Source organism: Ascidia mentula, chromosome 4 (genome assembly GCF_947561715.1).
Source record: "Ascidia mentula chromosome 4, kaAscMent1.1, whole genome shotgun sequence".
In the NCBI taxonomy this organism is placed as follows: domain Eukaryota; kingdom Metazoa; phylum Chordata; class Ascidiacea; order Phlebobranchia; family Ascidiidae; genus Ascidia; species Ascidia mentula.
In genome coordinates, this window is record NC_138569.1 from 13,938,092 (window position 1) to 13,961,846 (window position 23,755).

At 42.1% G+C, this 23,755-nt stretch overlaps 10 non-coding genes across 10 annotated transcripts; all 10 read right to left on the reverse strand.

Annotated features, from left to right (window-relative positions):
* Window positions 1–1,969: 1,969 nt before the first annotated feature.
* Trnap-ugg (transfer RNA proline (anticodon UGG)) lies at window positions 1,970–2,041 on the reverse strand. Its single transcript has one exon. It is a non-coding gene; the product is annotated as a tRNA-Pro (tRNA).
* A 4,200-nt stretch (window positions 2,042–6,241) lies between these two features.
* Window positions 6,242–6,313, reverse strand: Trnap-ugg (transfer RNA proline (anticodon UGG)). The gene has a single exon. It is a non-coding gene; the product is annotated as a tRNA-Pro (tRNA).
* A 2,068-nt stretch (window positions 6,314–8,381) lies between these two features.
* Window positions 8,382–8,453, reverse strand: Trnap-ugg (transfer RNA proline (anticodon UGG)). Its single transcript has one exon. It is a non-coding gene; the product is annotated as a tRNA-Pro (tRNA).
* Window positions 8,454–10,520: 2,067 nt separating this feature from the next.
* Trnap-ugg (transfer RNA proline (anticodon UGG)) lies at window positions 10,521–10,592 on the reverse strand. Its single transcript has one exon. It is a non-coding gene; the product is annotated as a tRNA-Pro (tRNA).
* Window positions 10,593–12,660: 2,068 nt separating this feature from the next.
* On the reverse strand, window positions 12,661–12,732 carry Trnap-ugg (transfer RNA proline (anticodon UGG)). Its single transcript has one exon. It is a non-coding gene; the product is annotated as a tRNA-Pro (tRNA).
* A 2,068-nt stretch (window positions 12,733–14,800) lies between these two features.
* On the reverse strand, window positions 14,801–14,872 carry Trnap-ugg (transfer RNA proline (anticodon UGG)). Its single transcript has one exon. It is a non-coding gene; the product is annotated as a tRNA-Pro (tRNA).
* A 2,067-nt stretch (window positions 14,873–16,939) lies between these two features.
* On the reverse strand, window positions 16,940–17,011 carry Trnap-ugg (transfer RNA proline (anticodon UGG)). The gene has a single exon. It is a non-coding gene; the product is annotated as a tRNA-Pro (tRNA).
* Window positions 17,012–19,079: 2,068 nt separating this feature from the next.
* Trnap-ugg (transfer RNA proline (anticodon UGG)) lies at window positions 19,080–19,151 on the reverse strand. Its single transcript has one exon. It is a non-coding gene; the product is annotated as a tRNA-Pro (tRNA).
* Window positions 19,152–21,218: 2,067 nt separating this feature from the next.
* Trnap-ugg (transfer RNA proline (anticodon UGG)) lies at window positions 21,219–21,290 on the reverse strand. Its single transcript has one exon. It is a non-coding gene; the product is annotated as a tRNA-Pro (tRNA).
* A 2,068-nt stretch (window positions 21,291–23,358) lies between these two features.
* Trnap-ugg (transfer RNA proline (anticodon UGG)) lies at window positions 23,359–23,430 on the reverse strand. The gene has a single exon. It is a non-coding gene; the product is annotated as a tRNA-Pro (tRNA).
* Window positions 23,431–23,755: the final 325 nt, after the last annotated feature.

The following is a 23,755-nucleotide window of genomic DNA, read 5'->3' on the forward strand; positions in this document are numbered from 1 at the left end:
ATTGCATGGGCGGATAAAAATGGCAACAACGTATGGTGATAAATACGCGAGATTCACGAGTGAACGAGATGAAACTTTTCGTTGTACAACCACGTTTGTTTGGCGCAGGTAATAAACCTCTTATTACGCACAGGCCCTCATCAAATGCCGACAATGTCTGCCGTGTTGCTTTCGGAGCACTTTAGACATAAGTTGAGCTGATGTGTGATTGCATGTGAAAAAGTTTGCACAGTCACCATACGATCCTTGGCATGTCCTCGTTAGTATAGTGGTGAGTAACCCCGCCTGTCACGCGGGAGACCGGGGTTCGATTCCCCGACGGGGAGGATTGTTTTGACGGATATGCACGTCTGAGATGATGTTCACGTGACTAGAAAACTATTCTTTTCAGCTGCAGTGGTTGACATTTTTGGAAAGATCAAGTAATGAGGTAAAACTTAGCAGTATAGTTTCAATCAATTTCGTTGCTTCGGCACAAAATCCGGGTATACATGGATCCTTAATCCTTTGTCAATTTTTCGTTGTCACGGAATATTGTCCGTTCCAAATGTGCCTTATCTTTTGAAGACGCTGGAGTTGCGTATGCTTTTTGTTAGCCAAGACACAGTGATTTAGATTAAATGTCAGATTGTTGGACATGTGCTTCAGTCCTCGTTAGTATAGTGGTAAGTATCCCCGCCTGTCACGCGGGAGACCGGGGTTCGATTCCCCCATGGGGAGAAATTTTATCAGAAATATATTCCATTGCATTTGTCACATGCCGAATGGCCGAATCGTGCTTATTTCATGTTCATAATTTATTTAAAAGGAACAATAGCAAATATAATGTCAGCACTGGTAAGAAGAAGAATGCGTGTATAGATTTCCTGCACAGTAATGTCAACGCAGATATTGCATGGGCGGATAAAAATGGCAACAACGTATGGTGATAAATACGCGAGATTCACGAGTGAACGAGATGAAACTTTTCGTTGTACAACCACGTTTGTTTGGCGCAGGTAATAAACCTCTTATTACGCACAGGCCCTCATCAAATGCCGACAATGTCTGCCGTGTTGCTTTCGGAGCACTTTAGACATAAGTGAGGCGCACGAAGAGGACGATTTAGGACTGGAATCGACGTCCGATATGGGCATGAATGCTGAAATTCTTGACAGCGGGACACTTGAAGAATTTGTTGATGGTCGGCTTGCATTTGTAAAGATTCTTTCACATTTTCGTATACGCTTGCTTGTGGGATTGTGGTGGCGATCCTGCGTAATACTGTTACGTTTAGACGAAGAGTCGGCATCATCATCGAGGCGGGATCGTTTTCTTGACTTTGGAGTGCTGCAGTTTAGCTCCGGTGGAAAGACACATACTTTCTGGCTAGTTGTGCGCTTTGAAACTTTAGTGATGATTCTTCTTGGTCGAGAGTCAACCTGAAGCGTTTCTTTCAGGACCTGCACACATGCAAAAAGAAACTTGTCAAACAATCGTCGATAGATCTCTTGACCAATTTAATAGTCAATTTTCGAAACTTTACATAATTTACATGCTTTTGGGCCACTTACCATGCTGAGAAGAAGAACTTCTTCACTTTCGACGAATGTATGCATTACTTGCTCGTGATGTATTGCGCGTTTCAAAGTAAAAATATATTCTTGTTTTGTCCAATAGGAGTTGATGCAAGTTGTTAATGGATCCAACTTTTGTGGCAGCCATTTTATATTAATTGTTGAAGAGTGGAAGTAGAAAAAAAGAGAGAAACTCGCCATTGAGTTCTTTCATCATCCATCAACGCGCGTTATCTCAGTGTTGTTTTTCTGAATAACCTTCAAGTTTCCTATCGGCGTCCCGTGTCCGCTTCATCTTTTCGCTCGCTTGCGAAACGTGCCAACCAATTGGAATTTCAAAGAGTCGTCGCAAACTGCGTCACTGACAATCTAAGCATGCTCTTATTTCAACAAAAGAGGCTTCAAAGAACTTCGGGCTCGTCCGGGATTTGAACCCGGGACCTCTCGCACCCAAAGCGAGAATCATACCCCTAGACCAACGAGCCGTGGTTGTATATCGTTTAATATACTTTGGGTTATATTGTTAAAAAGTAATTCGTGAAAAAACAACAAAAAATTATTTTCTGACCGACGAAACCAACACAATGCAATGCTTGAGCTGATGTGTGATTGCATGTGAAAAAGTTTGCACAGTCACCATACGATCCTTGGCATGTCCTCGTTAGTATAGTGGTGAGTATCCCCGCCTGTCACGCGGGAGACCGGGGTTCGATTCCCCGACGGGGAGGATTGTTTTGACGGATATGCACGTCTGAGATGATGTTCACGTGACTAGAAAGTAGGAAATAAACCTTTGTGTAACTTGCGATCCACTCCACTTTCAATCGGACGATGGCACTGAAAAGATTATGCTCGCGCAATATCTTGTTGCCCTCTGTCAATTCTCAATCAGCAAAAAGCGTTTTTTGTTGAATCAATTATCGTTGTGGATCTGACACATTTATGCTTGTGATAATTGGCAACTATTCATTCCAGCTGCAGTGGTTGACATTTTTGGAAAGATCAAGTAATGAGGTAAAACTTAGCAGTATAGTTTCAATCAATTTCGTTGCTTCGGCACAAAATCTGGGTATACATGGATCCTTAATCCTTTGTCAATTTTTCGTTGTCACGGAATATTGTCCGTTCCAAATGTGCCTTATCTTTTGAAGACGCTGGAGTTGCGTATGCTTTTTGTTAGCCAAGACACAGTGATTTAGATTAAATGTCAGATTGTTGGACATGTGCTTCAGTCCTCGTTAGTATAGTGGTAAGTATCCCCGCCTGTCACGCGGGAGACCGGGGTTCGATTCCCCGACGGGAAGAAATTTTATCAGAAATATATTCCATTGCATTTGTCACATGCCGAATGGCTAAATCGTGCTTATTTCATGTTCATAATTTATTTAAAAGGAACAATAGCAAATATAATGTCAGCACTGGTAAGAAGAAGAATGCATGTATAGATTTCCTGCACAGTAATGTCAACGCAGATATTGCATGGGCGGATAAAAATGGCAACAACGTATGGTGATAAATACGCGAGATTCACGAGTGAACGAGATGAAACTTTTCGTTGTACAACCACGTTTGTTTGGCGCAGGTAATAAACCTCTTATTACGCACAGGCCCTCATCAAATGCCGACAATGTCTGCCGTGTTGCTTTCGGAGCACTTTAGACATAAGTGAGGCGCACGAAGAGGACGATTTAGGACTGGAATCGACGTCCGATATGGGCATGAATGCTGAAATTCTTGACAGCGGGACACTTGAAGAATTTGTTGATGGTCGGCTTGCATTTGTAAAGATTCTTTCACATTTTCGTATACGCTTGCTTGTGGGATTGTGGTGGCGATCCTGCGTAATACTGTTACGTTGAGACGAAGAGTCGGCATCATCATCGAGGCGGGATCGTTTTCTTGACTTTGGAGTGCTGCAGTTTAGCTCCGGTGGAAAGACACATACTTTCTGGCTAGTTGTGCGCTTTGAAACTTTAGTGATGATTCTTCTTGGTCGAGAGTCAACCTGAAGCGTTTCTTTCAGGACCTGCACACATGCAAAAAGAAACTTGTCAAACAATCGTCGATAGATCTCTTGACCAATTTAATAGTCAATTTTCGAAACTTTACATAATTTACATGCTTTTGGGCCACTTACCATGCTGAGAAGAAGAACTTCTTCACTTTCGACGAATGTATGCATTACTTGCTCGTGATGTATTGCGCGTTTCAAAGTAAAAATATATTCTTGTTTTGTCCAATAGGAGTTGATGCGAGTTGTTAATGGATCCAACTTTTGTGGCAGCCATTTTATATTAATTGTTGAAGAGTGGAAGTAGAAAAAAAGAGAGAAACTCGCCATTGAGTTCTTTCATCATCCATCAACGCGCGTTATCTCAGTGTTGTTTTTCTGAATAACCTTCAAGTTTCTTATCGGCGCCCCGTGTCCGCTTCATCTTTTCGCTCGCTTGCGAAGCGTGCCAACCAACTGGAATTTCAAAGAGTCGTCGCAAACTGCGTCACTGACAATCTAAGCATGCACTTATTTCAACAAAAGAGGCTTCAAAGAACTTCGGGCTCGTCCGGGATTTGAACCCGGGACCTCTCGCACCCAAAGCGAGAATCATACCAACGAGCCGTGGTTGTATATCGTTTAATATACTTTGGGTTATATTGTTAAAAAGTAATTCGTGAAAAAACAACAAAAAATTATTTTCTGACCGACGAAACCAACACAATGCAATGCTTGAGCTGATGTGTGATTGCATGTGAAAAAGTTTGCACAGTCACCATACGATCCTTGGCATGTCCTCGTTAGTATAGTGGTGAGTATCCCCGCCTGTCACGCGGGAGACCGGGGTTCGATTCCCCGACGGGGAGGATTGTTTTGACGGATATGCACGTCTGAGATGATGTTCACGAGACTAGAAAGTAGGAAATAAACCTTTGTGTAACTTGCGATCCACTCCACTTTCAATCGGACGATGGCACTGAAAAGATTATGCTCGCGCAATATCTTGTTGCCCTCTGTCAATTCTCAATCAGCAAAAAGCGTTTTTTGTTGAATCAATCATCGTTGTGGATCTGACACATTTATGCTTGTGATAATTGTCAACTATTCTTTCCAGCTGCAGTGGTTGACATTTTTGGAAAGATCAAGTAATGAGGTAAAACTTAGCAGTATAGTTTCAATCAATTTCGTTGCTTCGGCACAAAATCTGGGTATACATGGATCCTTAATCCTTTGTCAATTTTTCGTTGTCACGGAATATTGTCCGTTCCAAATGTGCCTTATCTTTTGAAGACGCTGGAGTTGCGTATGCTTTTTGTTAGCCAAGACACAGTGATTTAGATTAAATGTCAGATTGTTGGACATGTGCTTCAGTCCTCGTTAGTATAGTGGTAAGTATCCCCGCCTGTCACGCGGGAGACCGGGGTTCGATTCCCCCATGGGGAGAAATTTTATCAGAAATATATTCCATTGCATTTGTCACATGCCGAATGGCCGAATCGTGCTTATTTCATGTTCATAATTTATTTAAAAGGAACAATAGCAAATATAATGTCAGCACTGGTAAGAAGAAGAATGCGTGTATAGATTTCCTGCACAGTAATGTCAACGCAGATATTGCATGGGCGGATAAAAATGGCAACAACGTATGGTGATAAATACGCGAGATTCACGAGTGAACGAGATGAAACTTTTCGTTGTACAACCACGTTTGTTTGGCGCAGGTAATAAACCTCTTATTACGCACAGGCCCTCATCAAATGCCGACAATGTCTGCCGTGTTGCTTTCGGAGCACTTTAGACATAAGTGAGGCGCACGAAGAGGACGATTTAGGACTGGAATCGACGTCCGATATGGGCATGAATGCTGAAATTCTTGACAGCGGGACACTTGAAGAATTTGTTGATGGTCGGCTTGCATTTGTAAAGATTCTTTCACATTTTCGTATACGCTTGCTTGTGGGATTGTGGTGGCGATCCTGCGTAATACTGTTACGTTTAGACGAAGAGTCGGCATCATCATCGAGGCGGGATCGTTTTCTTGACTTTGGAGTGCTGCAGTTTAGCTCCGGTGGAAAGACACATACTTTCTGGCTAGTTGTGCGCTTTGAAACTTTAGTGATGATTCTTCTTGGTCGAGAGTCAACCTGAAGCGTTTCTTTCAGGACCTGCACACATGCAAAAAGAAACTTGTCAAACAATCGTCGATAGATCTCTTGACCAATTTAATAGTCAATTTTCGAAACTTTACATAAATTACATGCTTTTGGGCCACTTACCATGCTGAGAAGAAGAACTTCTTCACTTTCGACGAATGTATGCATTACTTGCTCGTGATGTATTGCGCGTTTCAAAGTAAAAATATATTCTTGTTTTGTCCAATAGGAGTTGATGCAAGTTGTTAATGGATCCAACTTTTGTGGCAGCCATTTTATATTAATTGTTGAAGAGTGGAAGTAGAAAAAAAGAGAGAAACTCGCCATTGAGTTCTTTCATCATCCATCAACGCGCGTTATCTCAGTGTTGTTTTTCTGAATAACCTTCAAGTTTCCTATCGGCGCCCCGTGTCCGCTTCATCTTTTCGCTCGCTTGCGAAACGTGCCAACCAATTGGAATTTCAAAGAGTCGTCGCAAACTGCGTCACTGACAATCTAAGCATGCTCTTATTTCAACAAAAGAGGCTTCAAAGAACTTCGGGCTCGTCCGGGATTTGAACCCGGGACCTCTCGCACCCAAAGCGAGAATCATACCCCTAGACCAACGAGCCGTGGTTGTATATCGTTTAATATACTTTGGGTTATATTGTTAAAAAGTAATTCGTGAAAAAACAACAAAAAATTATTTTCTGACCGACGAAACCAACACAATGCAATGCTTGAGCTGATGTGTGATTGCATGTGAAAAAGTTTGCACAGTCACCATACGATCCTTGGCATGTCCTCGTTAGTATAGTGGTGAGTATCCCCGCCTGTCACGCGGGAGACCGGGGTTCGATTCCCCGACGGGGAGGATTGTTTTGACGGATATGCACGTCTGAGATGATGTTCACGTGACTAGAAAGTAGGAAATAAACCTTTGTGTAACTTGCGATCCACTCCACTTTCAATCGGACGATGGCACTGAAAAGATTATGCTCGCGCAATATCTTGTTGCCCTCTGTCAATTCTCAATCAGCAAAAAGCGTTTTTTGTTGAATCAATTATCGTTGTGGATCTGACACATTTATGCTTGTGATAATTGTCAACTATTCATTCCAGCTGCAGTGGTTGACATTTTTGGAAAGATCAAGTAATGAGGTAAAACTTAGCAGTATAGTTTCAATCAATTTCGTTGCTTCGGCACAAAATCTGGGTATACATGGATCCTTAATCCTTTGTCAATTTTTCGTTGTCACGGAATATTGTCCGTTCCAAATGTGCCTTATCTTTTGAAGACGCTGGAGTTGCGTATGCTTTTTGTTAGCCAAGACACAGTGATTTAGATTAAATGTCAGATTGTTGGACATGTGCTTCAGTCCTCGTTAGTATAGTGGTAAGTATCCCCGCCTGTCACGCGGGAGACCGGGGTTCGATTCCCCCATGGGGAGAAATTTTATCAGAAATATATTCCATTGCATTTGTCACATGCCGAATGGCCGAATCGTGCTTATTTCATGTTCATAATTTATTTAAAAGGAACAATAGCAAATATAATGTCAGCACTGGTAAGAAGAAGAATGCGTGTATAGATTTCCTGCACAGTAATGTCAACGCAGATATTGCATGGGCGGATAAAAATGGCAACAACGTATGGTGATAAATACGCGAGATTCACGAGTGAACGAGATGAAACTTTTCGTTGTACAACCACGTTTGTTTGGCGCAGGTAATAAACCTCTTATTACGCACAGGCCCTCATCAAATGCCGACAATGTCTGCCGTGTTGCTTTCGGAGCACTTTAGACATAAGTGAGGCGCACGAAGAGGACGATTTAGGACTGGAATCGACGTCCGATATGGGCATGAATGCTGAAATTCTTGACAGCGGGACACTTGAAGAATTTGTTGATGGTCGGCTTGCATTTGTAAAGATTCTTTCACATTTTCGTATACGCTTGCTTGTGGGATTGTGGTGGCGATCCTGCGTAATACTGTTACGTTTAGACGAAGAGTCGGCATCATCATCGAGGCGGGATCGTTTTCTTGACTTTGGAGTGCTGCAGTTTAGCTCCGGTGGAAAGACACATACTTTCTGGCTAGTTGTGCGCTTTGAAACTTTAGTGATGATTCTTCTTGGTCGAGAGTCAACCTGAAGCGTTTCTTTCAGGACCTGCACACATGCAAAAAGAAACTTGTCAAACAATCGTCGATAGATCTCTTGACCAATTTAATAGTCAATTTTCGAAACTTTACATAATTTACATGCTTTTGGGCCACTTACCATGCTGAGAAGAAGAACTTCTTCACTTTCGACGAATGTATGCATTACTTGCTCGTGATGTATTGCGCGTTTCAAAGTAAAAATATATTCTTGTTTTGTCCAATAGGAGTTGATGCAAGTTGTTAATGGATCCAACTTTTGTGGCAGCCATTTTATATTAATTGTTGAAGAGTGGAAGTAGAAAAAAAGAGAGAAACTCGCGATTGAGTTCTTTCATCATCCATCAACGCGCGTTATCTCAGTGTTGTTTTTCTGAATAACCTTCAAGTTTCCTATCGGCGTCCCGTGTCCGCTTCATCTTTTCGCTCGCTTGCGAAACGTGCCAACCAATTGGAATTTCAAAGAGTCGTCGCAAACTGCGTCACTGACAATCTAAGCATGCTCTTATTTCAACAAAAGAGGCTTCAAAGAACTTCGGGCTCGTCCGGGATTTGAACCCGGGACCTCTCGCACCCAAAGCGAGAATCATACCCCTAGACCAACGAGCCGTGGTTGTATATCGTTTAATATACTTTGGGTTATATTGTTAAAAAGTAATTCGTGAAAAAACAACAAAAAATTATTTTCTGACCGACGAAACCAACACAATGCAATGCTTGAGCTGATGTGTGATTGCATGTGAAAAAGTTTGCACAGTCACCATACGATCCTTGGCATGTCCTCGTTAGTATAGTGGTGAGTATCCCCGCCTGTCACGCGGGAGACCGGGGTTCGATTCCCCGACGGGGAGGATTGTTTTGACGGATATGCACGTCTGAGATGATGTTCACGTGACTAGAAAGTAGGAAATAAACCTTTGTGTAACTTGCGATCCACTCCACTTTCAATCGGACGATGGCACTGAAAAGATTATGCTCGCGCAATATCTTGTTGCCCTCTGTCAATTCTCAATCAGCAAAAAGCGTTTTTTGTTGAATCAATTATCGTTGTGGATCTGACACATTTATGCTTGTGATAATTGTCAACTATTCATTCCAGCTGCAGTGGTTGACATTTTTGGAAAGATCAAGTAATGAGGTAAAACTTAGCAGTATAGTTTCAATCAATTTCGTTGCTTCGGCACAAAATCTGGGTATACATGGATCCTTAATCCTTTGTCAATTTTTCGTTGTCACGGAATATTGTCCGTTCCAAATGTGCCTTATCTTTTGAAGACGCTGGAGTTGCGTATGCTTTTTGTTAGCCAAGACACAGTGATTTAGATTAAATGTCAGATTGTTGGACATGTGCTTCAGTCCTCGTTAGTATAGTGGTAAGTATCCCGCCTGTCACGCGGGAGACCGGGGTTCGATTCCCCGACGGGAAGAAATTTTATCAGAAATATATTCCATTGCATTTGTCACATGCCGAATGGCCAAATCGTGCTTATTTCATGTTCATAATTTATTTAAAAGGAACAATAGCAAATATAATGTCAGCACTGGTAAGAAGAAGAATGCGTGTATAGATTTCCTGCACAGTAATGTCAACGCAGATATTGCATGGGCGGATAAAAATGGCAACAACGTATGGTGATAAATACGCGAGATTCACGAGTGAACGAGATGAAACTTTTCGTTGCACAACCACGTTTGTTTGGCGCAGGTAATAAACCTCTTATTACGCACAGGCCCTCATCAAATGCCGACAATGTCTGCCGTGTTGCTTTCGGAGCACTTTAGACATAAGTGAGGCGCACGAAGAGGACGATTTAGGACTGGAATCGACGTCCGATATGGGCATGAATGCTGAAATTCTTGACAGCGGGACACTTGAAGAATTTGTTGATGGTCGGCTTGCATTTGTAAAGATTCTTTCACATTTTCGTATACGCTTGCTTGTGGGATTGTGGTGGCGATCCTGCGTAATACTGTTACGTTGAGACGAAGAGTCGGCATCATCATCGAGGCGGGATCGTTTTCTTGACTTTGGAGTGCTGCAGTTTAGCTCCGGTGGAAAGACACATACTTTCTGGCTAGTTGTGCGCTTTGAAACTTTAGTGATGATTCTTCTTGGTCGAGAGTCAACCTGAAGCGTTTCTTTCAGGACCTGCACACATGCAAAAAGAAACTTGTCAAACAATCGTCGATAGATCTCTTGACCAATTTAATAGTCAATTTTCGAAACTTTACATAATTTACATGCTTTTGGGCCACTTACCATGCTGAGAAGAAGAACTTCTTCACTTTCGACGAATGTATGCATTACTTGCTCGTGATGTATTGCGCGTTTCAAAGTAAAAATATATTCTTGTTTTGTCCAATAGGAGTTGATGCGAGTTGTTAATGGATCCAACTTTTGTGGCAGCCATTTTATATTAATTGTTGAAGAGTGGAAGTAGAAAAAAAGAGAGAAACTCGCCATTGAGTTCTTTCATCATCCATCAACGCGCGTTATCTCAGTGTTGTTTTTCTGAATAACCTTCAAGTTTCTTATCGGCGCCCCGTGTCCGCTTCATCTTTTCGCTCGCTTGCGAAACGTGCCAACCAACTGGAATTTCAAAGAGTCGTCGCAAACTGCATCACTGACAATCTAAGCATGCTCTTATTTCAACAAAAGAGGCTTCAAAGAACTTCGGGCTCGTCCGGGATTTGAACCCGGGACCTCTCGCACCCAAAGCGAGAATCATACCCCTAGACCAACGAGCCGTGGTTGTATATCGTTTAATATACTTTGGGTTATATTGTTAAAAAGTAATTCGTGAAAAAACAACAAAAAATTATTTTCTGACCGACGAAACCAACACAATGCAATGCTTGAGCTGATGTGTGATTGCATGTGAAAAAGTTTGCACAGTCACCATACGATCCTTGGCATGTCCTCGTTAGTATAGTGGTGAGTATCCCCGCCTGTCACGCGGGAGACCGGGGTTCGATTCCCCGACGGGGAGGATTGTTTTGACGGATATGCACGTCTGAGATGATGTTCACGTGACTAGAAAGTAGGAAATAAACCTTTGTGTAACTTGCGATCCACTCCACTTTCAATCGGACGATGGCACTGAAAAGATTATGCTCGCGCAATATCTTGTTGCCCTCTGTCAATTCTCAATCAGCAAAAAGCGTTTTTTGTTGAATCAATCATCGTTGTGGATCTGACACATTTATGCTTGTGATAATTGTCAACTATTCTTTCCAGCTGCAGTGGTTGACATTTTTGGAAAGATCAAGTAATGAGGTAAAACTTAGCAGTATAGTTTCAATCAATTTCGTTGCTTCGGCACAAAATCTGGGTATACATGGATCCTTAATCCTTTGTCAATTTTTCGTTGTCACGGAATATTGTCCGTTCCAAATGTGCCTTATCTTTTGTAGACGCTGGAGTTGCGTATGCTTTTTGTTAGCCAAGACACAGTGATTTAGATTAAATGTCAGATTGTTGGACATGTGCTTCAGTCCTCGTTAGTATAGTGGTAAGTATCCCCGCCTGTCACGCGGGAGACCGGGGTTCGATTCCCCGACGGGGAGAAATTTTATCAGAAATATATTCCATTGCATTTGTCACATGCCGAATGGCCGAATCGTGCTTATTTCATGTTCATAATTTATTTAAAAGGAACAATAGCAAATATAATGTCAGCACTGGTAAGAAGAAGAATGCGTGTATAGATTTCCTGCACAGTAATGTCAACGCAGATATTGCATGGGCGGATAAAAATGGCAACAACGTATGGTGATAAATACGCGAGATTCACGAGTGAACGAGATGAAACTTTTCGTTGTACAACCACGTTTGTTTGGCGCAGGTAATAAACCTCTTATTACGCACAGGCCCTCATCAAATGCCGACAATGTCTGCCGTGTTGCTTTCGGAGCACTTTAGACATAAGTGAGGCGCACGAAGAGGACGATTTAGGACTGGAATCGACGTCCGATATGGGCATGAATGCTAAAATTCTTGACAGCGGGACACTTGAAGAATTTGTTGATGGTCGGCTTGCATTTGTAAAGATTCTTTCACATTTTCGTATACGCTTGCTTGTGGGATTGTGGTGGCGATCCTGCGTAATACTGTTACGTTGAGACGAAGAGTCGGCATCATCATCGAGGCGGGATCGTTTTCTTGACTTTGGAGTGCTGCAGTTTAGCTCCGGTGGAAAGACACATACTTTCTGGCTAGTTGTGCGCTTTGAAACTTTAGTGATGATTCTTCTTGGTCGAGAGTCAACCTGAAGCGTTTCTTTCAGGACCTGCACACATGCAAAAAGAAACTTGTCAAACAATCGTCGATAGATCTCTTGACCAATTTAATAGTCAATTTTCGAAACTTTACATAATTTACATGCTTTTGGGCCACTTACCATGCTGAGAAGAAGAACTTCTTCACTTTCGACGAATGTATGCATTACTTGCTCGTGATGTATTGCGCGTTTCAAAGTAAAAATATATTCTTGTTTTGTCCAATAGGAGTTGATGCGAGTTGTTAATGGATCCAACTTTTGTGGCAGCCATTTTATATTAATTGTTGAAGAGTGGAAGTAGAAAAAAAGAGAGAAACTCGCCATTGAGTTCTTTCATCATCCATCAACGCGCGTTATCTCAGTGTTGTTTTTCTGAATAACCTTCAAGTTTCTTATCGGCGCCCCGTGTCCGCTTCATCTTTTCGCTCGCTTGCGAAACGTGCCAACCAACTGGAATTTCAAAGAGTCGTCGCAAACTGCATCACTGACAATCTAAGCATGCTCTTATTTCAACAAAAGAGGCTTCAAAGAACTTCGGGCTCGTCCGGGATTTGAACCCGGGACCTCTCGCACCCAAAGCGAGAATCATACCCCTAGACCAACGAGCCGTGGTTGTATATCGTTTAATATACTTTGGGTTATATTGTTAAAAAGTAATTCGTGAAAAAACAACAAAAAATTATTTTCTGACCGACGAAACCAACACAATGCAATGCTTGAGCTGATGTGTGATTGCATGTGAAAAAGTTTGCACAGTCACCATACGATCCTTGGCATGTCCTCGTTAGTATAGTGGTGAGTATCCCCGCCTGTCACGCGGGAGACCGGGGTTCGATTCCCCGACGGGGAGGATTGTTTTGACGGATATGCACGTCTGAGATGATGTTCACGTGACTAGAAAGTAGGAAATAAACCTTTGTGTAACTTGCGATCCACTCCACTTTCAATCGGACGATGGCACTGAAAAGATTATGCTCGCGCAATATCTTGTTGCCCTCTGTCAATTCTCAATCAGCAAAAAGCGTTTTTTGTTGAATCAATCATCGTTGTGGATCTGACACATTTATGCTTGTGATAATTGTCAACTATTCTTTCCAGCTGCAGTGGTTGACATTTTTGGAAAGATCAAGTAATGAGGTAAAACTTAGCAGTATAGTTTCAATCAATTTCGTTGCTTCGGCACAAAATCCGGGTATACATGGATCCTTAATCCTTTGTCAATTTTTCGTTGTCACGGAATATTGTCCGTTCCAAATGTGCCTTATCTTTTGAAGACGCTGGAGTTGCGTATGCTTTTTGTTAGCCAAGACACAGTGATTTAGATTAAATGTCAGATTGTTGGACATGTGCTTCAGTCCTCGTTAGTATAGTGGTAAGTATCCCCGCCTGTCACGCGGGAGACCGGGGTTCGATTCCCCGACGGGGAGAAATTTTATCAGAAATATATTCCATTGCATTTGTCACATGCCGAATGGCCGAATCGTGCTTATTTCATGTTCATAATTTATTTAAAAGGAACAGTAGCAAATATAATGTCAGCACTGGTAAGAAGAAGAATGCGTGTATAGATTTCCTGCACAGTAATGTCAACGCAGATATTGCATGGGCGGATAAAAATGGCAACAACGTATGGTGATAAATACGCGAGATTCACGAGTGAACGAGATGAAACTTTTCGTTGTACAACCACGTTTGTTTGGCGCAGGTAATAAACCTCTTATTACGCACAGGCCCTCATCAAATGCCGACAATGTCTGCCGTGTTGCTTTCGGAGCACTTTAGACATAAGTGAGGCGCACGAAGAGGACGATTTAGGACTGGAATCGACGTCCGATATGGGTATGAATGCTGAAATTCTTGACAGCGGGACACTTGAAGAATTTGTTGATGGTCGGCTTGCATTTGTAAAGATTCTTTCACATTTTCGTATACGCTTGCTTGTGGGATTGTGGTGGCGATCCTGCGTAATACTGTTACGTTGAGACGAAGAGTCGGCATCATCATCGAGGCGGGATCGTTTTCTTGACTTTGGAGTGCTGCAGTTTAGCTCCGGTGGAAAGACACATACTTTCTGGCTAGTTGTGCGCTTTGAAACTTTAGTGATGATTCTTCTTGGTCGAGAGTCAACCTGAAGCGTTTCTTTCAGGACCTGCACACATGCAAAAAGAAACTTGTCAAACAATCGTCGATAGATCTCTTGACCAATTTAATAGTCAATTTTCGAAACTTTACATAATTTACATGCTTTTGGGCCACTTACCATGCTGAGAAGAAGAACTTCTTCACTTTCGACGAATGTATGCATTACTTGCTCGTGATGTATTGCGCGTTTCAAAGTAAAAATATATTCTTGTTTTGTCCAATAGGAGTTGATGCGAGTTGTTAATGGATCCAACTTTTGTGGCAGCCATTTTATATTAATTGTTGAAGAGTGGAAGTAGAAAAAAAGAGAGAAACTCGCCCTTGAGTTCTTTCATCATCCATCAACGCGCGTTATCTCAGTGTTGTTTTTCTGAATAACCTTCAAGTTTCTTATCGGCGCCCCGTGTCCGCTTCATCTTTTCGCTCGCTTGCGAAACGTGCCAACCAACTGGAATTTCAAAGAGTCGTCGCAAACTGCGTCACTGACAATCTAAGCATGCTCTTATTTCAACAAAAGAGGCTTCAAAGAACTTCGGGCTCGTCCGGGATTTGAACCCGGGACCTCTCGCACCCAAAGCGAGAATCATACCCCTAGACCAACGAGCCGTGGTTGTATATCGTTTAATATACTTTGGGTTATATTGTTAAAAAGTAATTCGTGAAAAAACAACAAAAAATTATTTTCTGACCGACGAAACCAACACAATGCAATGCTTGAGCTGATGTGTGATTGCATGTGAAAAAGTTTGCACAGTCACCATACGATCCTTGGCATGTCCTCGTTAGTATAGTGGTGAGTATCCCCGCCTGTCACGCGGGAGACCGGGGTTCGATTCCCCGACGGGGAGGATTGTTTTGACGGATATGCACGTCTGAGATGATGTTCACGTGACTAGAAAGTAGGAAATAAACCTTTGTGTAACTTGCGATCCACTCCACTTTCAATCGGACGATGGCACTGAAAAGATTATGCTCGCGCAATATCTTGTTGCCCTCTGTCAATTCTCAATCAGCAAAAAGCGTTTTTTGTTGAATCAATCATCGTTGTGGATCTGACACATTTATGCTTGTGATAATTGTCAACTATTCTTTCCAGCTGCAGTGGTTGACATTTTTGGAAAGATCAAGTAATGAGGTAAAACTTAGCAGTATAGTTTCAATCAATTTCGTTGCTTCGGCACAAAATCTGGGTATACATGGATCCTTAATCCTTTGTCAATTTTTCGTTGTCACGGAATATTGTCCGTTCCAAATGTGCCTTATCTTTTGAAGACGCTGGAGTTGCGTATGCTTTTTGTTAGCCAAGACACAGTGATTTAGATTAAATGTCAGATTGTTGGACATGTGCTTCAGTCCTCGTTAGTATAGTGGTAAGTATCCCCGCCTGTCACGCGGGAGACCGGGGTTCGATTCCCCCTGGGGAGAAATTTTATCAGAAATATATTCCATTGCATTTGTCACATGCCGAATGGCCGAATCGTGCTTATTTCATGTTCATAATTTATTTAAAAGGAACAATAGCAAATATAATGTCAGCACTGGTAAGAAGAAGAATGCATGTATAGATTTCCTGCACAGTAATGTCAACGCAGATATTGCATGGGCGGATAAAAATGGCAACAACGTATGGTGATAAATACGCGAGATTCACGAGTGAACGAGATGAAACTTTTCGTTGTACAACCACGTTTGTTTGGCGCAGGTAATAAACCTCTTATTACGCACAGGCCCTCATCAAATGCCGACAATGTCTGCCGTGTTGCTTTCGGAGCACTTTAGACATAAGTGAGGCGCACGAAGAGGACGATTTAGGACTGGAATCGACGTCCGATATGGGCATGAATGCTGAAATTCTTGACAGCGGGACACTTGAAGAATTTGTTGATGGTCGGCTTGCATTTGTAAAGATTCTTTCACATTTTCGTATACGCTTGCTTGTGGGATTGTGGTGGCGATCCTGCGTAATACTGTTACGTTTAGACGAAGAGTCGGCATCATCATCGAGGCGGGATCGTTTTCTTGACTTTGGAGTGCTGCAGTTTAGCTCCGGTGGAAAGACACATACTTTCTGGCTAGTTGTGCGCTTTGAAACTTTAGTGATGATTCTTCTTGGTCGAGAGTCAACCTGAAGCGTTTCTTTCAGGACCTGCACACATGCAAAAAGAAACTTGTCAAACAATCGTCGATAGATCTCTTGACCAATTTAATAGTCAATTTTCGAAACTTTACATAATTTACATGCTTTTGGGCCACTTACCATGCTGAGAAGAAGAACTTCTTCACTTTCGACGAATGTATGCATTACTTGCTCGTGATGTATTGCGCGTTTCAAAGTAAAAATATATTCTTGTTTTGTCCAATAGGAGTTGATGCAAGTTGTTAATGGATCCAACTTTTGTGGCAGCCATTTTATATTAATTGTTGAAGAGTGGAAGTAGAAAAAAAGAGAGAAACTCGCCATTGAGTTCTTTCATCATCCATCAACGCGCGTTATCTCAGTGTTGTTTTTCTGAATAACCTTCAAGTTTCCTATCGGCGTCCCGTGTCCGCTTCATCTTTTCGCTCGCTTGCGAAACGTGCCAACCAATTGGAATTTCAAAGAGTCGTCGCAAACTGCGTCACTGACAATCTAAGCATGCTCTTATTTCAACAAAAGAGGCTTCAAAGAACTTCGGGCTCGTCCGGGATTTGAACCCGGGACCTCTCGCACCCAAAGCGAGAATCATACCCCTAGACCAACGAGCCGTGGTTGTATATCGTTTAATATACTTTGGGTTATATTGTTAAAAAGTAATTCGTGAAAAAACAACAAAAAATTATTTTCTGACCGACGAAACCAACACAATGCAATGCTTGAGCTGATGTGTGATTGCATGTGAAAAAGTTTGCACAGTCACCATACGATCCTTGGCATGTCCTCGTTAGTATAGTGGTGAGTATCCCCGCCTGTCACGCGGGAGACCGGGGTTCGATTCCCCGACGGGGAGGATTGTTTTGACGGATATGCACGTCTGAGATGATGTTCACGTGACTAGAAAGTAGGAAATAAACCTTTGTGTAACTTGCGATCCACTCCACTTTCAATCGGACGATGGCACTGAAAAGATTATGCTCGCGCAATATCTTGTTGCCCTCTGTCAATTCTCAATCAGCAAAAAGCGTTTTTTGTTGAATCAATTATCGTTGTGGATCTGACACATTTATGCTTGTGATAATTGTCAACTATTCATTCCAGCTGCAGTGGTTGACATTTTTGGAAAGATCAAGTAATGAGGTAAAACTTAGCAGTATAGTTTCAATCAATTTCGTTGCTTCGGCACAAAATCTGGGTATACATGGATCCTTAATCCTTTGTCAATTTTTCGTTGTCACGGAATATTGTCCGTTCCAAATGTGCCTTATCTTTTGAAGACGCTGGAGTTGCGTATGCTTTTTGTTAGCCAAGACACAGTGATTTAGATTAAATGTCAGATTGTTGGACATGTGCTTCAGTCCTCGTTAGTATAGTGGTAAGTATCCCCGCCTGTCACGCGGGAGACCGGGGTTCGATTCCCCCATGGGGAGAAATTTTATCAGAAATATATTCCATTGCATTTGTCACATGCCGAATGGCCGAATCGTGCTTATTTCATGTTCATAATTTATTTAAAAGGAACAATAGCAAATATAATGTCAGCACTGGTAAGAAGAAGAATGCATGTATAGATTTCCTGCACAGTAATGTCAACGCAGATATTGCATGGGCGGATAAAAATGGCAACAACGTATGGTGATAAATACGCGAGATTCACGAGTGAACGAGATGAAACTTTTCGTTGTACAACCACGTTTGTTTGGCGCAGGTAATAAACCTCTTATTACGCACAGGCCCTCATCAAATGCCGACAATGTCTGCCGTGTTGCTTTCGGAGCACTTTAGACATAAGTGAGGCGCACGAAGAGGACGATTTAGGACTGGAATCGACGTCCGATATGGGCATGAATGCTGAAATTCTTGACAGCGGGACACTTGAAGAATTTGTTGATGGTCGGCTTGCATTTGTAAAGATTCTTTCACATTTTCGTATACGCTTGCTTGTGGGATTGTGGTGGCGATCCTGCGTAATACTGTTACGTTTAGACGAAGAGTCGGCATCATCATCGAGGCGGGATCGTTTTCTTGACTTTGGAGTGCTGCAGTTTAGCTCCGGTGGAAAGACACATACTTTCTGGCTAGTTGTGCGCTTTGAAACTTTAGTGATGATTCTTCTTGGTCGAGAGTCAACCTGAAGCGTTTCTTTCAGGACCTGCACACATGCAAAAAGAAACTTGTCAAACAATCGTCGATAGATCTCTTGACCAATTTAATAGTCAATTTTCGAAACTTTACATAATTTACATGCTTTTGGGCCACTTACCATGCTGAGAAGAAGAACTTCTTCACTTTCGACGAATGTATGCATTACTTGCTCGTGATGTATTGCGCGTTTCAAAGTAAAAATATATTCTTGTTTTGTCCAATAGGAGTTGATGCAAGTTGTTAATGGATCCAACTTTTGTGGCAGCCATTTTATATTAATTGTTGAAGAGTGGAAGTAGAAAAAAAGAGAGAAACTCGCCATTGAGTTCTTTCATCATCCATCAACGCGCGTTATCTCAGTGTTGTTTTTCTGAATAACCTTCAAGTTTCCTATCGGCGTCCCGTGTCCGCTTCATCTTTTCGCTCGCTTGCGAAACGTGCCAACCAATTGGAATTTCAAAGAGTCGTCGCAAACTGCGTCACTGACAATCTAAGCATGCTCTTATTTCAACAAAAGAGGCTTCAAAGAACTTCGGGCTCGTCCGGGATTTGAACCCGGGACCTCTCGCACCCAAAGCGAGAATCATACCCCTAGACCAACGAGCCGTGGTTGTATATCGTTTAATATACTTTGGGTTATATTGTTAAAAAGTAATTCGTGAAAAAACAACAAAAAATTATTTTCTGACCGACGAAACCAACACAATGCAATGCTTGAGCTGATGTGTGATTGCATGTGAAAAAGTTTGCACAGTCACCATACGATCCTTGGCATGTCCTCGTTAGTATAGTGGTGAGTATCCCCGCCTGTCACGCGGGAGACCGGGGTTCGATTCCCCGACGGGGAGGATTGTTTTGACGGATATGCACGTCTGAGATGATGTTCACGTGACTAGAAAGTAGGAAATAAACCTTTGTGTAACTTGCGATCCACTCCACTTTCAATCGGACGATGGCACTGAAAAGATTATGCTCGCGCAATATCTTGTTGCCCTCTGTCAATTCTCAATCAGCAAAAAGCGTTTTTTGTTGAATCAATTATCGTTGTGGATCTGACACATTTATGCTTGTGATAATTGTCAACTATTCATTCCAGCTGCAGTGGTTGACATTTTTGGAAAGATCAAGTAATGAGGTAAAACTTAGCAGTATAGTTTCAATCAATTTCGTTGCTTCGGCACAAAATCTGGGTATACATGGATCCTTAATCCTTTGTCAATTTTTCGTTGTCACGGAATATTGTCCGTTCCAAATGTGCCTTATCTTTTGAAGACGCTGGAGTTGCGTATGCTTTTTGTTAGCCAAGACACAGTGATTTAGATTAAATGTCAGATTGTTGGACATGTGCTTCAGTCCTCGTTAGTATAGTGGTAAGTATCCCCGCCTGTCACGCGGGAGACCGGGGTTCGATTCCCCCATGGGGAGAAATTTTATCAGAAATATATTCCATTGCATTTGTCACATGCCGAATGGCCGAATCGTGCTTATTTCATGTTCATAATTTATTTAAAAGGAACAATAGCAAATATAATGTCAGCACTGGTAAGAAGAAGAATGCATGTATAGATTTCCTGCACAGTAATGTCAACGCAGATATTGCATGGGCGGATAAAAATGGCAACAACGTATGGTGATAAATACGCGAGATTCACGAGTGAACGAGATGAAACTTTTCGTTGTACAACCACGTTTGTTTGGCGCAGGTAATAAACCTCTTATTACGCACAGGCCCTCATCAAATGCCGACAATGTCTGCCGTGTTGCTTTCGGAGCACTTTAGACATAAGTGAGGCGCACGAAGAGGACGATTTAGGACTGGAATCGACGTCCGATATGGGCATGAATGCTGAAATTCTTGACAGCGGGACACTTGAAGAATTTGTTGATGGTCGGCTTGCATTTGTAAAGATTCTTTCACATTTTCGTATACGCTTGCTTGTGGGATTGTGGTGGCGATCCTGCGTAATACTGTTACGTTTAGACGAAGAGTCGGCATCATCATCGAGGCGGGATCGTTTTCTTGACTTTGGAGTGCTGCAGTTTAGCTCCGGTGGAAAGACACATACTTTCTGGCTAGTTGTGCGCTTTGAAACTTTAGTGATGATTCTTCTTGGTGAGAGTCAACCTGAAGCGTTTCTTTCAGGACCTGCACACATGCAAAAAGAAACTTGTCAAACAATCGTCGATAGATCTCTTGACCAATTTAATAGTCAATTTTCGAAACTTTACATAATTTACATGCTTTTGGGCCACTTACCATGCTGAGAAGAAGAACTTCTTCACTTTCGACGAATGTATGCATTACTTGCTCGTGATGTATTGCGCGTTTCAAAGTAAAAATATATTCTTGTTTTGTCCAATAGGAGTTGATGCAAGTTGTTAATGGATCCAACTTTTGTGGCAGCCATTTTATATTAATTGTTGAAGAGTGGAAGTAGAAAAAAAGAGAGAAACTCGCCATTGAGTTCTTTCATCATCCATCAACGCGCGTTATCTCAGTGTTGTTTTTCTGAATAACCTTCAAGTTTCCTATCGGCGTCCCGTGTCCGCTTCATCTTTTCGCTCGCTTGCGAAACGTGCCAACCAATTGGAATTTCAAAGAGTCGTCGCAAACTGCGTCACTGACAATCTAAGCATGCTCTTATTTCAACAAAAGAGGCTTCAAAGAACTTCGGGCTCGTCCGGGATTTGAACCCGGGACCTCTCGCACCCAAAGCGAGAATCATACCCCTAGACCAACGAGCCGTGGTTGTATATCGTTTAATATACTTTGGGTTATATTGTTAAAAAGTAATTCGTGAAAAAACAACAAAAAATTATTTTCTGACCGACGAAACCAACACAATGCAATGCTTGAGCTGATGTGTGATTGCATGTGAAAAAGTTTGCACAGTCACCATACGATCCTTGGCATGTCCTCGTTAGTATAGTGGTGAGTATCCCCGCCTGTCACGCGGGAGACCGGGGTTCGATTTCCCGACGGGGAGGATTGTTTTGACGGATATGCACGTCTGAGATGATGTTCACGTGACTAGAAAGTAGGAAATAAACCTTTGTGTAACTTGCGATCCACTCCACTTTCAATCGGACGATGGCACTGAAAAGATTATGCTCGCGCAATATCTTGTTGCCCTCTGTCAATTCTCAATCAGCAAAAAGCGTTTTTTGTTGAATCAATTATCGTTGTGGATCTGACACATTTATGCTTGTGATAATTGTCAACTATTCATTCCAGCTGCAGTGGTTGACATTTTTGGAAAGATCAAGTAATGAGGTAAAACTTAGCAGTATAGTTTCAATCAATTTCGTTGCTTCGGCACAAAATCTGGGTATACATGGATCCTTAATCCTTTGTCAATTTTTCGTTGTCACGGAATATTGTCCGTTCCAAATGTGCCTTATCTTTTGAAGACGCTGGAGTTGCGTATGCTTTTTGTTAGCCAAGACACAGTGATTTAGATTAAATGTCAGATTGTTGGACATGTGCTTCAGTCCTCGTTAGTATAGTGGTAAGTATCCCCGCCTGTCACGCGGGAGACCGGGGTTCGATTCCCCGACGGGAAGAAATTTTATCAGAAATATATTCCATTGCATTTGTCACATGCCGAATGGCCAAATCGTGCTTATTTCATGTTCATAATTTATTTAAAAGGAACAATAGCAAATATAATGTCAGCACTGGTAAGAAGAAGAATGCGTGTATAGATTTCCTGCACAGTAATGTCAACGCAGATATTGCATGGGCGGATAAAAATGGCAACAACGTATGGTGATAAATACGCGAGATTCACGAGTGAACGAGATGAAACTTTTCGTTGTACAACCACGTTTGTTTGGCGCAGGTAATAAACCTCTTATTACGCACAGGCCCTCATCAAATGCCGACAATGTCTGCCGTGTTGCTTTCGGAGCACTTTAGACATAAGTGAGGCGCACGAAGAGGACGATTTAGGACTGGAATCGACGTCCGATATGGGCATGAATGCTGAAATTCTTGACAGCGGGACACTTGAAGAATTTGTTGATGGTCGGCTTGCATTTGTAAAGATTCTTTCACATTTTCGTATACGCTTGCTTGTGGGATTGTGGTGGCGATCCTGCGTAATACTGTTACGTTGAGACGAAGAGTCGGCATCATCATCGAGGCGGGATCGTTTTCTTGACTTTGGAGTGCTGCAGTTTAGCTCCGGTGGAAAGACACATACTTTCTGGCTAGTTGTGCGCTTTGAAACTTTAGTGATGATTCTTCTTGGTCGAGAGTCAACCTGAAGCGTTTCTTTCAGGACCTGCACACATGCAAAAAGAAACTTGTCAAACAATCGTCGATAGATCTCTTGACCAATTTAATAGTCAATTTTCGAAACTTTACATAATTTACATGCTTTTGGGCCACTTACCATGCTGAGAAGAAGAACTTCTTCACTTTCGACGAATGTATGCATTACTTGCTCGTGATGTATTGCGCGTTTCAAAGTAAAAATATATTCTTGTTTTGTCCAATAGGAGTTGATGCGAGTTGTTAATGGATCCAACTTTTGTGGCAGCCATTTTATATTAATTGTTGAAGAGTGGAAGTAGAAAAAAAGAGAGAAACTCGCCATTGAGTTCTTTCATCATCCATCAACGCGCGTTATCTCAGTGTTGTTTTTCTGAATAACCTTCAAGTTTCTTATCGGCGCCCCGTGTCCGCTTCATCTTTTCGCTCGCTTGCGAAACGTGCCAACCAACTGGAATTTCAAAGAGTCGTCGCAAACTGCGTCACTGACAATCTAAGCATGCTCTTATTTCAACAAAAGAGGCTTCAAAGAACTTCGGGCTCGTCCGGGATTTGAACCCGGGACCTCTCGCACCCAAAGCGAGAATCATACCCCTAGACCAACGAGCCGTGGTTGTATATCGTTTAATATACTTTGGGTTATATTGTTAAAAAGTAATTCGTGAAAAAACAACAAAAAATTATTTTCTGACCGACGAAACCAACACAATGCAATGCTTGAGCTGATGTGTGATTGCATGTGAAAAAGTTTGCACAGTCACCATACGATCCTTGGCATGTCCTCGTTAGTATAGTGGTGAGTATCCCCGCCTGTCACGCGGGAGACCGGGGTTCGATTCCCCGACGGGGAGGATTGTTTTGACGGATATGCACGTCTGAGATGATGTTCACGTGACTAGAAAGTAGGAAATAAACCTTTGTGTAACTTGCGATC